Raw genomic sequence first — 14,826 nt, forward strand, 5'->3', positions numbered from 1 at the left:
TGTTCTCAAGTAAGGAAAAGTGAGACCACACTTCATGATTTTGTAATGACACCTCTGGACCCTGAGATCAGTACATCATCAAGTCTTTTTTTGGCCTGTTTGCAGTGTTCCTTTAGGTACTTTTTGCACACTGTGTTGTCATGCTATTTATATATTTGGACTCAAATTTCCAGCTTTGAATACTCTCTGTCCATTGGAACAGCATCCTAGATATACTTGAAGTTAGCTTTGTGGCCATCTCTTTCCTGCTTTCCAGTATTTCTATCTAGTTTCAAAATGCCATTTTGTGGCAATTCTGGCCTGGAGGAGACTGGCAGCTTTATGTTCCTTATGTCCCTGGTTTTCTACACTTTAGTTACAAACTTCTGGAAAAAGAGACTGTCTGTGCTGTTAGCTCTCAACCACCTTTTTTTTTTCCCCTTGTATAGAACAGCTTGTCTTACCTGTGCTTACTGCAGAATTTCTTCTTCATGTCTGAATACCAGTTGTTGAATGTGTCTTTAAACACTTTTGGCACACCCTCTATGTGCCTTTTCCCTTGTGCTATCAGTAAGTTCTTTTGTCTTTCCGTTTCAAAACCAGCTTAGTTCCACTGCAAAACAAATTCAGGTTAGGGCAATAGGGATGGGTACCCAAACTTTCAAATTACACAACCCTGTGCTTGATGCTGCTGTGGCATGAGCTCTCCTGGTACTCACACACATTGTCCCCCTGATCTGCAGTTGCTTCCATTGCAAACCCCTTTGCTTGGATGGCTAATCAGTAAATCTGAATATTTATAAAATGACAATGAAAGGTTACTAAATCCACAGTAAATTCACTGAAAACAGCCTAATTTTTCCAATTAATGCCCACTTACTATGCCACTTTTTCTAGGTTTCCTGCAGTGACAGTGGTCCATCACAGTACCTCCAGAGACACAACCTCCACATATATTGAGTTCCTACACATTAATTGTGGTGGGAGTATCTGACTCCAGCAGGCAAAGTTTTTCATTCATTCTTGTTTGCAGAACCAGAAATTATCTCCAGGGGTTTGAGACAGTCCCATAGCCTCATGCCCAGCCCTAGGGAATCCACATTTTTTCCCTTCTTTTATAACTAGGTTTTGTTTCACACAAACCTCTTGATAACAAGCAGCAGCTGCACGGAGCAGTGGCAGCTTGTGAGTGAACCAGGATATTTCTTGTGCAAGAGGGAAGAGCCAAAATGCACCTAAGGAAGAACTCCAGGAAGGATTGGACAGCCAGTGTCTTGTGAATTGTACTCCACATCAGGACTGCTCAGATGGGAAGCACTGTCTAAGTTTGGAAGTCTGGAAATTGGGATTGGGAATCGAAAACGGGGAATGACTGGGGGAGATGCTGTGACCAGTAGCCTCCTCCAGGGGGAGGAGCGTGCTGGAAAACGACGGACAATTGGAGTGTATGTCAGGGAACAGATAAGCCCTTCGGAGCACAGGTTCCATTCCTGCAATATTCACCATTAAATTTTCTATCGTAAGTCCAGTATTTCTATGTGCACTGGCCAGCTCTTCGTGGTAACATCAGACACCAGGCCAATGTTTCCTTCTATTGTCTTTGCATCTCCCAAAGGACCTTTGGTTTGAGTTTCTTTGCCAGCAAATAAGCAGCAAAAGGAGTTGACAGATCAAGGAATGAGCTGACAGATGGTAGGAATGAGCTGACCATGTTAGTGGTTGCTGTTTATTCTTCTCTGAACAAAGTACAACCAGTTTTCCCAGAGCTGCATGAACAGGAAGGAAGAGTTGATCTCTACTTTAAGCATGTAATGACAGGGATGTACTCCTCGCTGGAGAAACTGGGGCAGGAGGTAGCTGATTTCACTCTTTTTGTGTTACTTACTCCTGTGTGGATTTCCTAAATCTAGGTGAGCAGAATGTGTCAGAAATAGTGGCTTGGTTTGCCAGGGGGAAGGACAAGGTGAGCTCCACACTGCTGGTGTCCAAGCTGTTGGAGACACAAGCAAAGGAGGCTGCTCTCCTCCCCTTTTGCAGTCAGGCTGTGTCCTTACCTCCTCCTTTTGGGCTTGGAAAGAACAGGAGGAGCACAGGGGAGATGGTCTTTCCACTCAACTCAATCAGCAGAGCCACTACCTACAGCAAATTCCCAGATCACTGAGTTCACATTAATGTAAGACCCTTGAATTTTCCTTTCCTGGAGCTGGATCATTTGGAAAATAGGCAAGTCACCATACCCATGGACAAGCTTGTTGTGCTCTCTATAGCAAGTCCATGGCTAGATTGGAGTTTGCAGTTTGTCTCAAAACTAATACAAAACCTGCCTTTGAAGTGCAGTAGGCATTACAGGGGAGTGGTACACGCATCTCTGGGATCCAACCTGCCAGATCTCTCCTGGTTTGGACACCACAGCAGAGTCTTTGCTCAATGTGGTACAAGAATTAGAACATAGAAAAGCGAGAATGGATCAGACACACAGAGCTGCTGGATCTCCACTTCACTTTTCAAGATTTTTCCCCAGTCCATTCACTTGAGTTTTGTGGATGTTTTCTTACTGTTCCAATTCAAGTGTGTACAGGCTTGAAAAATGCTGATGGAGGTCTTTGAAAACCCTGAATGCAGCCAATGGAGAGGACTGAACTCTCCCACCTGTACAGACACAATTGTGTGTTGACACCTGCAGACCAAAGCTTATGAATTCATTTTCTGTCTCTAGGAATTTGAAGGTAGGATGCAGCATTTTACTGCATCTCTGGTAAATTAGTGCCTGGCACAGCTTCATGAAGGGAAGCAGACATGGGTCAGCAGCCAGAACTGCTTGCAGACATGACACAGGACCATGAGAGACCTCTCTTCTGCTGGAATAAGAATTCAAGGTAAAGCAGGATATTGTCAATAGCAAGACTTTAATGATCTCTGTGGAAATTGAACAGACCTTGAGTTGCTCTGAAAACATCCCATGACACTGTTTATGAACTGCACTTGCAGAAGCTCTACCTTTATGAAACACAATGATAGTTTTATTACAAATCTGGAAAACCCCATGCTTTGAAAGAATAGCTCCTTTTAGGTCAAGAAAGCTTCTTTTACTTCACTTGGGGTGTGCAAAAGAACCACAGAAAACTGCATGGGTACACGATCCAGAGAGATCACATGGAGAGCACTGAAGGGAAATACAGGCCTCCCTTTCTTCCCATCATTGTGTTTGGAATATGTTTCCAATTGCACTAGTCACAAAGCAATCAAAGAAACTTGTCTACAGTGGCAAACTGAAGATGCCCTATCAGACCACATTACAGGGTGCTACACAGTATTGAATCCTTAGTCACAACAGAAAAAACAACATCCACATGACTGTAGGCAACAATGCACTCAATTTCCATATGTCTTAACAGAAAAGAGAGCACAGCTCTTCAAAGAAAATTAAATCTGTCTTTGGAGGATGCCCAGCAAACATGTTTCTTTCCCCTCTTGGATCCTTACCCAGCTTCCCACCTTCCCTTGCATAAAATGGGGAAGAAGGGAGGCCACCCCCTGCAGCACCCAAGAGGCAAAGAGCTCATCAGCCAGACACACCCTTGGCTCTTCCCAAATTGCCAGCAAGCTCCAGTTCCTGCAACCCATCCTTCATCATCTATCACCTGTGTTAGTAGGCTGTTCCTTAGGTTTGAGGGCTTTGCTCAAATGCTTTTCTGATACGGTTTTGAGTGTGCAACATCTAGCATTCCCAGTCTAGATCTGCTTGCCCGAATGTCTGCTGGTTTTAACAGTTCTGCAAAGGAAAACAAAAGAAAAATTATTAAACAATGCAACCATGCCCTCATGGTAGCACAAGAGCTGGGGCTGGCCACCACCACAAGGAGCAGCCTGGCCTCAGGACCTGCCGTGGGAGCCCTGGCTATGAATAACTTATCTAGAAGAACAAAGAGAACAGTAACAGACTTTCTGTCATGCTCCAAAATCTATCAGAGATGACTGAAGCCTGTTACTGCTATCTTCCAGTACTTGTTATAAAAGTATATCTATATCTAGCACTAAGAAACACTTCTTTTTTATTTTTGTTAGGTCACTCTTGCAGCATGAGTAGAGTAAGTAAAAACTGCAAAGGAAAAATGTTTCCTTTTTATTACTGCAAAGATAGTTCGAAGATGGTCACGCCAGGGAAGTAAACTGCTCAAGCTAGAGCTGTTCTCTGACCGGAATGAGTGCTCTGCTCACACCACCCCAGTGAGCGCTGCACAGCGGCTGCTGAGCCTCTGGGAAGGTGTCTGCTCAAATGTGTCCCTTTGCCTGACGGGCCGGGTGCTCAGGCAGCCAAAACTGCCGCTGGAAGGGCTCGCAATCTGGCCGAAATCCCATCACAGGGTGGTGGGCAGAGTGTCCCGAAACGCCGGCAAATGGCCTTTAGACCCGGGCGCTACCTGGCCCCCACAGCAGGTGCCACTGCGGGCCGCTGCCCGGCCCCGCGCCTCAGCCCCGCACAACCCCGGGCCCCGCTCACCCTGGACCCCGCACAGCCCCGGGGCCCGCACCTCAGCCCCGCTCACCCTGGGTCCCACTGCGGGACCTGACCCGCATTAGCAGCAGCACTATCGCGGGGCTGCCGCCCGCGGTCGGGGCCTGGAGCCGCCCGCCGGCAGGAGGCACCCGGGAGCCGTGCGAGGACAGCGGCACGGGGACAGGGCCGTGCTGGAGCTCCGGCATCCCGCGCCCAGCCCTGGCCAGCCCGGCTCGCTCCCGGCCCGGACACGGCCCTGCTGGCCCGGGGCTGCCCCAGGGCCGGGCCTGCACCGCCCGCGGGCACCAGCCGGCCATGGCCGCAGGGCAGAGTGCGGCTCCTCTCTCGGCGGGCACGCAAGGCTTTACCCTTAGAGATCACCTTGGCACTGCACTCCGGGCCCGTCATTGCTACTCACAAGGATTCATGATGACGCTCTGGAAAAAGCCAATATTCATTCTCCTGTTTTCCATGACCAGTAAGAGAGGCAGCCACGGGAGAATGTGTGCCATGTTGTTAAAGCTGAGTCTGTTTACACCCACACTATGAATGAATGAACTTCAGAATGGTGGCAGGTTTTTAACTTCTCTTTCCTTTCTTATTGACATTTTTGGCCTGGAAAGCATTACACACCGGAATATTAAAAAAGAATAGCAGAAAGAGAAGGAAAAGCAAAGGCATGGAGGGGAAACCCCACCAAAACCAACAAAAAACCCCCCAAACAACAAAATTAGGAATGAAAAGAAGTTGCAAGGATTTCTCAGTTCATGGATGTGCTGTGACTGAGCAGAGCAGCATTACCCCTCGGGCAGCAGGGCCGTGCCCAGCGTTACCCCTGGGGCAGACCGGGGCAGCAGGGCCGTGCCAGGCCGTGCCCAGGGCAAGCTGCCCAGGGGCTGGGTGCGGGGTGCCGGAGCTCCAGTCCTCTGCCGGTGTCATGGCACCCTCAGCCCTGCTTGCCCTCCTGCCTGTGGCTCCACAGCCGCTTGCAAGGCCCCTGTGTTTCATTCCATAGATCTCCCCAGTTCCACGGCTGCGACAGCCGATCCTGGCATATCCTTTTTCCAGGTATCCTGGGCACATGGTGTGCAGGAAGCACTGGAAGGGCTACAGCCAAACCCACAGCTTCTGGGCGCTTTGTCAGCCCCTGATGTACTGTTCTCAGGGTCATGCCCTCCACCCCACTGGGTATTCCCAGTAGTCCTCACTCTGGTGGTGCCAATGGAGGGCTGTGCAAGCTCCTGCCTCTGTCAGCACAAGAGCAGTGTCCCATTGGAGCATCTCTGCTGCACTGGTGCAGCTGCTGGCTGCTACAGGTGAACCTTTGCATTTTTAACCTCCCCACTTTTCCAAGGGAAGGAAGCACTTCACCTCTTGCAGTTAATCTATTTATTTTTGTGTGATAAAAGCCAATTCCTAGAGAAATTTATTCCTCATGCCTCTTCTCTCTGAATTTCCCATTAATAATTACTCAGTCTGTCAATCAGGTTTGTAGGTTTTTTTGGTTTTTTATATTTTACCTACAAGATGATTCTGTGTCTTTCTTGCTTCTCTCTGGTTTTAATGTGATAGCACACAGAGACTGCACTGTGAACAAGTGAAACTGCATGTTCAAACTTCTATGGAAACCCTGACAGGCTCTATATTTTATGATTTGAAGGTATTCATAATTCAACAGGAAGCTTTCAAAATGCATACATATGTACATACATTCTCCTTTTTCTTTGATTTAATATTGTGCCTGCTTTTCAGAGGAAGCAGCTGCTCATCACATACCTAAACCATTATAATTTTTAAAGAACTGCAAACCTGAAATTATTTGCAATTGTTTTCTCTTTTTCTCTACTCACCTGTTTTTCAAGTTACATTCCAATGAGTTTGTTTTAAATTCCTTTTCCTATTGTTGAAAGACTTATGGACATCTGTTCTGCTCCTGCTGTGCTATCTGTATCCCTGTATTGATGATTGGAATGTAAATATCCTTCTCTCTGAATAGACACTGTAAGATGTGCCTGACCTCTGTTCTGTAACCACATTCAAAGCATTTGACCTAATTTTACAGCTGTAGATAACTGCACAGTGCTGGCAATGCCAGCACCCCCTTTGTTGTAACATCAGCAAACCCGGTACAAGGGGTGAATGGAAAGGATGAGGATGGTGGTAGAGATCTAAAACCTCTGTGGTTTCCTGTACTCTGGTTCCAGTGTGAGACGAAGCAACTGGTATGTTCTGGGATTGCCTGGGACACTTGGGTCAATTAAACAGCCTCTGGCTGAGCCCCAGTTGCCTCTGTACTTACTGTTCCCCCCAGACACTTGTCCCAAACCTGCAGGGAGAGGAGGGAACGGCAGGGCTGTCCTGGACCATGCTGACACCATGGAAACACCCTGTGGGCTCTGGGGATGGTGGCTCTACACCCCAGCTCTGGGGGCCAGCTGGTTCTTAGGAGCTGTAATCCTCATGCCACCATGGCTTCCATGCCAGGACTCCTGTTGCAGTACCTCAGCCAGGAATACTTGCTCAGGAAGGAAGTTTCCCCATGCGTAGCCGCCAGTGCCTCACCTCCTGGCAAGTCTGTCACACAGAATGGAGTTCATCACGCTGGATTTGACCAGCTGAGCTGGGCAAGTGCCCCAGGAAAAGGGACTAGAAAAAAAGCCAGAAGAGATTTCATTTTGTGGACAAGGACACACTTAGTTCCACAGTGCCTGCAGAACACTGGTCCATCTTTTTTTTTTTTTTTTTTGGTAATTTCCTAAGAATGCAAAACAAATACAACACACCAAGAAAAACTTTGCTGTCGCTATTGTAATCAGCAAGATAAAAAGAAAAATTCATAGTGGCCTTACAGCACAGGTCTACTGTAGGAATTGCTGATCTAGGGCTATTTCAGCCATGTTCTTTAACCAGTCTCTTTACCTCATGCTGACAGCATTTTGTACAGTGGTTCTGGGCATTGGAACCACATCCCAATAGCCTGTGGCTGTTTTTCCATTTTGTCCAAATGCAAACTCTGGTTGAAGAGAGCAGCATTTCTAACAGCTGAAACACTCCCCCCATTATGGGCAGAGCTGCAGCACAGAACCTGTACCCTAAACTGGCTTTCTGTGTGCTGGCTGTTGTCACTCGTGCTGTGCCCAGCATCCCTCTGTGGCATTTCCCCAGTCCCTTTCCTGGCCTGGGGGCAGGCTGGGAGACTCAGCTGATCGAAGCAGCTACCAGCAAGAGGCAGGAGGTCTGTGTGAGCACAGTTCTGTTAGGAAACTGCCCTGAACACTGAGGTGAGACAAGTTCAGTCTTATAAAAATAAATGTTGCTCCCCAGTGCTAAGGAATATTTATGTCACTTGACTCAAAACCAAAATAACCCCCCCCACAAAAAAAAAAAAAAGAAAGAAGGGCTATGGGAACCCTCAGCTGTAACATAACATGTGCAATGTCCCCAGCCTTCTAAGGGAAGTGTCTCAGTTTCAATCCTGCCATCAACCACTGAAATCTGTAATTAGCAGAGTGCTTTTCTGGAGCTGTCTCTATAACTGTAGTAAGGCTGCTCAAAGTGTGTAATTACTCAGACCCAACCATCCCACAGGTGCCAAGTGAAGGACAGCCATGGCAAACTCCTCACAGCCATATTCCTGCTCCAGAGGACACACAGGTGGGGAGTGCAGACACCCATAAAGCAGCCTCAGATGCTCCCAGGGATTTGGGACATTGCTGCCACCATGTCCTGAGTCCTGGTGGCAGCTCCCATGGCACTGTGAGCATGTGTGATGTACTTTGCCACTGCACTACTGAGGATTTTGCCCACTGTATTGTCCTGCCTGTGCCTGCTCTGCAAGGTGCCTTACTGTGTTCTGAGTGCATCTACAGCCTTGAGAGGAGCAAGAAAAATGCCACTCCACAGATATTTTTCCTCTGACTCCTTTCCATTTTCTTGGATCCTCTCTTTGTTTTCAGACTCACACGTGCTGAAGCAATTTGCAGTCATGTCTAGGTATTACATTGCCACTAAGTCCATTAGTTCATAGATTTCTTCTCCCATGGAGATCCTGTAGCTGCTGCTGTCTTGCCAGTTAATTTCTTATGTATTTCCTTTCAAATCTGAATTGAATTATTGAGCATACATAATGAGACACAGTAGGAAGAAAAAAGGCAGATAAAGGCTGACACAGACCAGATGCCTCTTCCAGCTGCTGCTGCACCAATAGAGAGTGTAGGCAAATGTCAGGTGAATGAGTAAAATGAGAATATAGACAAATAACTTGCAAGGATTTTATAATCAGCTACTTATATAGGGGTTTTGAAAATTCCCTGCCCTCAGAGCATTGCTGTCTCTCTCAACTTCCTAAGTATTGTGCAATTCAAGGGAGACTTTGAGAAGGAGCTAATTTACATTAGAAAAATGTTGAATACTGTGGGAACCGATGGTTGAAAGAGTTCAGCAAAAAGACCATCCTAAGGGAGCACAGCACATGAACAACAGAAAAAATAACCAAAAACCCAGACACACAGCCAGTCTCCCTTCACCTCCCCAGCAGACTCACCTGTCCATCCCTGAGACTTCTCAGTCTCAGTTACATGCACGTTTTCACTGCCTTAGTGTTGCCCCTGTGCTGCTGGAGGGGATCCCAGGGCTGCCAAAGCCAGGCAAGTCATGGCATCCATCCCACTGCCTGCCTGCTGCCTCCAAAGCAAAGCCCTGGCCTGCACTGCCTGGCCACCAGCCTTCCTGGACCCCTCAGACAGCCTCAACTGCACTTCTAAAAAATATTATTGGGGAAGAACTTGAAAAATAGCTATAAAGAGGAGCATGCCACCCACACATTCTCTGCATCCTCCTCTTCCCAGCCTTGTTCAAAAGCACTGTGAAATGGTATGTAGGCTTCTGTGAGTGTAGATATTCATCAAAAATGTCACCTTCACCAAGTAGTTTCAGCTTGTTTCAGGGCTTCCTCATAGAAATTCCCACAGTGAATGGCTCCACTGGCAGCAGCTTAGCTGACTGCAGTGGAAGAGGATTTACACTTTTAAAGACCTCTCCCTTTTTTATTTCTTTGAATCTTTGTTAAAGTGATGTAAAGTTATCTTGGAAGAACTGGAGGTACTGGCTTTTAATGCCAAGAAATAAGTAATGAAATATTTGTTCACAGAGTTTTAGCTTATGTGTTTATATTTCAATTCTCCAAATTTCCAGTCTCCCTTGATGGTGAGCAGAGTCTATAGGCACAGGCTTCTTGAAGAAGTGAAACCACAAATTTTTTAACATAAGTGGTTTATCACTACTGTTTGCCAGCTATTTTATTAAGTGTTAGGAAAATAAGCAAATTAAGTTTCCCACTGGTTTTATTATAAATAGATCAGGCACTTGAAGCCCTCCAGTTGTTTGCAATTTGTTTCAGAAAAAGCAATCTGCCTTTCAATTCTGATGTTCTTCTGCATAGTAACAGAGGAGGAAGGTATGGATCTTTAGTCCTGATTTGTAGTTTGGTTTTTAGATCCACCTTCTTCCTTCTACATGAGTCACTTGAGACAGCTGAGATTTCTCCCTCTCTGTGCATGAAGGAGGAGTTGCGTGATACTTTGGAGGAGAAGCCATCCCTCTGGCTAACCCCTCCTCCAGCAGCCACCTGTGTCCCTGGTCCCCCTATGTATAATCTCATCCCTGTGCTATTCCTGGCCTCATCTGATCTAAGATTCCTATAAACACTGTGTCCCGTAGGCATTGCAGAAGGCTTTTCTTTTCAGCTCAATAGCAGAGGAAAGATGATGTTTTCAATCCCCTTTGACTGCAGGCTCTCTCACAGTCCCCCAGGGAGGTAAACAGTAGAGGCTGTTTATTAACAGAGGATCCAAGTGCAAAAAAGCTGCAGAAAGCAAACTGGAGTGAGGCATTCATTGAATGAGCCATGATAATCCTGCCTAAAAAACTGGTTTTGCAGAAAATAGGATCCAAATCAGGAAAAAGAGCCATGTAGGTCAGCACTTAGAGAAGTACAGTATTTCCTTATTTTACATGTTAGTTGCTCATTTTTATCTTACCAGCCTGGGAATACAGCACTCCCATTAAGGTGATGTGATATCAGGTTGCTTTTATGGCACAGTTTTTTGGGTAATCTGATTTGGTGAGGATTTGAGCTACTGCTTGTGTACCCTGCTCGTATGAGAATTTCCTGGCTAGCCAAAGTAATTCCTTTGCTTTTTAAAAACAGCAAACTCCCTCTTTTCCCCACTCCCTAAGGGAAGAACTTTGACCACTCCATGAGGCAGCAGGGTCAGGGTGCCCCAGGAGGGTCCCTGCAGGCTCCCAACTCTGCACCACTCCAGCTTTGCCTGTGCATGTGCCCAAGCCCAGAGGTGGGTGGCAGGAGATACTGGGCATTGACGGAGTCAGAAAAAAAGTTAGGCAGAGGAAGTTCAAAAATAGAAAAGCTTTTCCTGTAAGTCTGAGTTATTTAATTTGTTGTTGTTGGTTTGCGTTTAGGAGGTTTTTGCCCCCTCAGTGATAGGGAAACAAAGAAAGGGAAAAGCTCTGGCAAACAGGCAAGGGAACAACAAATCTTTTAGGGCAAAGATGGGGGGAAAGAGAAGGATTTTAAGAGGACCAATATCAAGGATAAAACCTTCTCCTAGATACCCACCAGATTTTAATTCTGAAGAAAGAACAGAAACCAAGACAGCTGGAAAACTTCCTTCCTCTTCTATCCAGGCTTTCAGCACTGCCATTTGCAGCTAGGTCCCTGTAGCCCTTTCTGGTGCCCACCCCAGGGCTGGGGATGCTGTGATACCCACAGCCAGGCAGGGACACCCTAAGGGGCAGGACCTGGGCTCCATGCCTCCAGAAAACCACACTACCCTGTTGCCTTGGAACCCATTCAGTGCTGTGCCCTGCCTTCTCTGACCCCAGCAGCTGCTGCCCTCCTACCCCATGGGATCCAGACACAGCCCCTCACTCCATGTCTGGACACAGACAGGATTTCAGCAGCAGAGGCTGATGGAGAGGAAGCAAGTCCAAAGGCAAGCCAAGCAAACTCATGTATTGCTGGCAAAGGGTACACCTACACTGCCAAGGTCTCCTGCAGTGCAGTGTCACCTCCTGGCTTTACTTTCTTTAGTGACCAGGACTTCATCCAGCTATAAATCCCTGGGAGGAACACAGAATAATTACTGTCTGCTGTATGTGTAACTGCCACCAGGAGCAAATCAGCATCTATTTCACTTGGAAAGTGGAAAACCCCCTTACCAACACTGCTGGCTGCATACACCCCTGCATTACTCACATGGAACTGCCAGGATGATTTTCAGGGATGTCTGTTGAGATGCACAGTGATAACAGGTTATTTCATCAGTGGGTTTCACCTGAGGATTTCAGAGTATTTTACATCACCTCTTGCCAGCTTGACAAACCCCTTTAAGTGCTCCCCCCATGCTATAGGTGGGGATGGAAGTGCCAGAGAGTCACCACGGGTGCCCCCACTTGGGAGCAGACACAGCCCCTGTCCTGGGGCAATAGCTGGCATCATGCTCAGTGTGTGCTTAGCATGTTAATTAGCAAAGAAAAGAGAGAAACTTCGCCAAGCCTGTCCCCAGCAGCATCTCTAGTGAATTTCACTTTTTTCACCACATAAAGGGGCACAATCCAGAGAGGGAACACAGCCCAGCCCCTGCTGCACAAGCCAGCACTGTGGGAGGGCTGAGGCCTCTCAGCTCCTGCTACCTGCCCCAGCAGCACTGCTCAGTGAGCTCCTCACTGCAGACCCTGCCCTGCACCCTTATAAAATCTTGTTTGGTGTATTCCCAGTTTCCCCTGGCCTCTGGTATCTGCTGCCTATCAGTGACACTGAGGAAAAGGCTCACATTCTGAGGTCTCACCTCTCTTTTTCACAGCCATAAAAGGGAAAGCAAAATGTTTAAATTTGAATGCTTTGAAGTTTTGCAGAACAAATAAACTTCTTCATGAAGATTGCAATGGGAAAAATCCACAGTGTCTCCATAAGACGTAATAAATCTGGCATCTATTGCATTATCTGTGCATCCATGGCAAATAATACATTAAAGGCCTGAAAGCAAAGTGCTTGGGGACACCATGCAACTAAAAAAAACAGGGAACCAGTTTTGCTATGATGGAAGGCAACTGGAGCATCCAAGGCACATGTAAAGATGGGATCAAAACCTACCAAGAGGGCTGCAGGATTCATAGAAGCATGACATTAATGGAATTCACTGTAAAGACCCCTAAAACCTGGAAACATTTTCTTATAATGAGAGCTGTTTTTATAGGGGATGCCCTCAGAGGCCTGAGGTGACTGTAAATGTGTACTTATGGAGTGTTATGGGCCTTCTATGCTGTAGAGAAAAAGGGTGTGAAAAATGGAAATACATTTGGCATGGAGGCAGCTTTGGGCCATTTGTTTGTACTCTGTCTGAATTCCTTGTTGGCCTTGTTTCTAAATCATCATTATCACAGATCCCCAGCAGCTGAGTGATCTCCAATGGAAAAATGTCCAGGCAGGCAATGTGTAAGGAAAATACTCTCCTACATTAGGCAGATCTCTCAGGCATAACTTCTAAACAAGTACTGGATGAAACTACAGCTCAGATGGATAGATTTAGATGCAGCTTCCAGCTACTTTTTAAACTTTGCTTGGATAGCTGGTTAAATGAGATTTAGACAAGGCTAAGGCTCAGATGTATTGCTGTCAAGGGAAAACATCCACACACACATTATAAATTATTGACTTGGGGAGACATTGCTCACTTTTGTTTGGATAATGTCTCAGCACATATCAAAACCCTGGCAAAAATTTTTCAGCTGTGCTGTATAGAGGGTTATACTCAGCTACTGGGACCAAGCCCCCTTGAACACCCAGGGATGGTGGTATCTGCTGTAAGTCATTTGGGTAGGGAACTTCTCACCTCCTTTCAGCTGCTTGGGATTGAGCATCATACAGTTGGTGCTGTTCACCTTCCAACTCCAGCCAAAGGATGCAGAAAGGAGCTGAAGGAAGAGGAAACAGCCTGTGGCACATGAGGAATCTGAGGCAGAGAGACCTAATTGTACCTCAGAACATGCTACCCTTGGAGCCTACTGATTAGTTCAGCCAGTGATTATTCCTTTTCCTCTAATCCCTGTTTAAAATATCCTGGGCCAAATACTAAGACAGACAGGACCTCTTCCTGCCAGGGCTGAGCACACCTGCAGCATGGAGAGGAGAGCTGTCAGTGACACTGGGAGCACCTGAACTGGCCTCACCACATGCCACATGTCTCACCTCTGCCACACTTCCTCATTGCTGCTGTTTTAGAGCTTGTTGCCCTCTCTGGTGAGAGGATGCATGGGGACACTTGGCACCCTGTGCTCCAGCCTTGGGGCCCAAGGGGAAGACCAGTTTTGGGAAACTCATCACTTCAGTCATCTACTGACCCACTAAATATTGTTCCTGTGGGGGTGGGGAACAAAACAAAACCCTAGGATGTTGTCATCTTCTCACAGGGGTTCCATACTGTTGTCTTCTTGTCTCAAAAGTTTCATACCTTCTTGGTGTTTCTCATGGGCATCTCCTCAGAGCACTGCCTCTTTCTTCTCCACAAAGCAGCCAACTAACTCCAGCTCCCTTCTCACCCAGCCACCCCACTCTTTTATAGCATCTTCTTCTCATTGGTTACAGCTGTGGCCTGTTAAAGTCAGGCCTGTTCCTAATCTTTGATAATTGGCCCAGCTGCAGCTCCTTAGGGATAAGATTACTTTCTACATTATCTTTATTTTCTTATTTTCTATCCCCTTACAGTAGGACACAGAGACAATAAGGCCTGGAACATGCAAGTTTTGAGCAGACACATTTTTTGTATTTAGCAGACACTTTTTTTTTTTTTTTTTTTTTGTATTTGTGTAACTTCCCCCAGAGAGTCTGACTTACCTCTTGCCCCCTTATAAATGAGGACTCTTGAAGCCTACCTAAGGGGAACTGGGGTGATGAAGCTGAGGGGAAAAAAAAGACATTAAAGTAAACAAAGGGTTTTTTATTTTTAATGAAAGCCCTAAGTGTCCTACCGGCAACCCCAGTGCTGTGGGCAGCAGGGGAGCCTGGCTGGTGATGTGGGTGCTGCAGTCACCCCGTCCCACCCTGCTGTCAGTGGGGTCAGAGGGTGGCTGTGGGCCTGCAGGGCTGACTGTCCCTGATGTGGGCTCTCTGTGTGGGCTGGAACACGGCAGAAAAGGAGGCTTGTGCCCATGGCAGCTGCTCCCTGCATTGCCATGGCAACACATCTGTTTCCTCCATTTCCCCATTCCTGCCAAGGGAGAGCCCCAGCCCTTCTGGCATCAACACAAGCCCAGGAAAAATCCAAGTCTCA

The 14,826-nt window shown here is 46.9% G+C and overlaps 1 long non-coding RNA gene across 2 annotated transcripts; it reads right to left on the bottom strand.

Annotated features, from left to right (window-relative positions):
- Nucleotides 1-1,059: 1,059 nt before the first annotated feature.
- LOC135451311 (uncharacterized) lies at nucleotides 1,060-14,078 on the bottom strand. 2 transcript variants are annotated; one of them, XR_010441272.1, is made up of 6 exons: nucleotides 14,008-14,078; nucleotides 13,390-13,471; nucleotides 11,754-11,832; nucleotides 7,040-7,123; nucleotides 4,896-5,092; nucleotides 1,060-3,751 (listed from the first exon to the last, which is right to left on the bottom strand). It is a non-coding gene; the product is annotated as an uncharacterized LOC135451311 (long non-coding RNA). The 2 variants fall into 2 exon arrangements; XR_010441271.1 differs by lacking the exons at nucleotides 7,040-7,123; nucleotides 11,754-11,832.
- Nucleotides 14,079-14,826: the final 748 nt, after the last annotated feature.

Source organism: Zonotrichia leucophrys, chromosome 8, assembly GCF_028769735.1.
Source record: "Zonotrichia leucophrys gambelii isolate GWCS_2022_RI chromosome 8, RI_Zleu_2.0, whole genome shotgun sequence".
NCBI classification, from domain to species: domain Eukaryota; kingdom Metazoa; phylum Chordata; class Aves; order Passeriformes; family Passerellidae; genus Zonotrichia; species Zonotrichia leucophrys.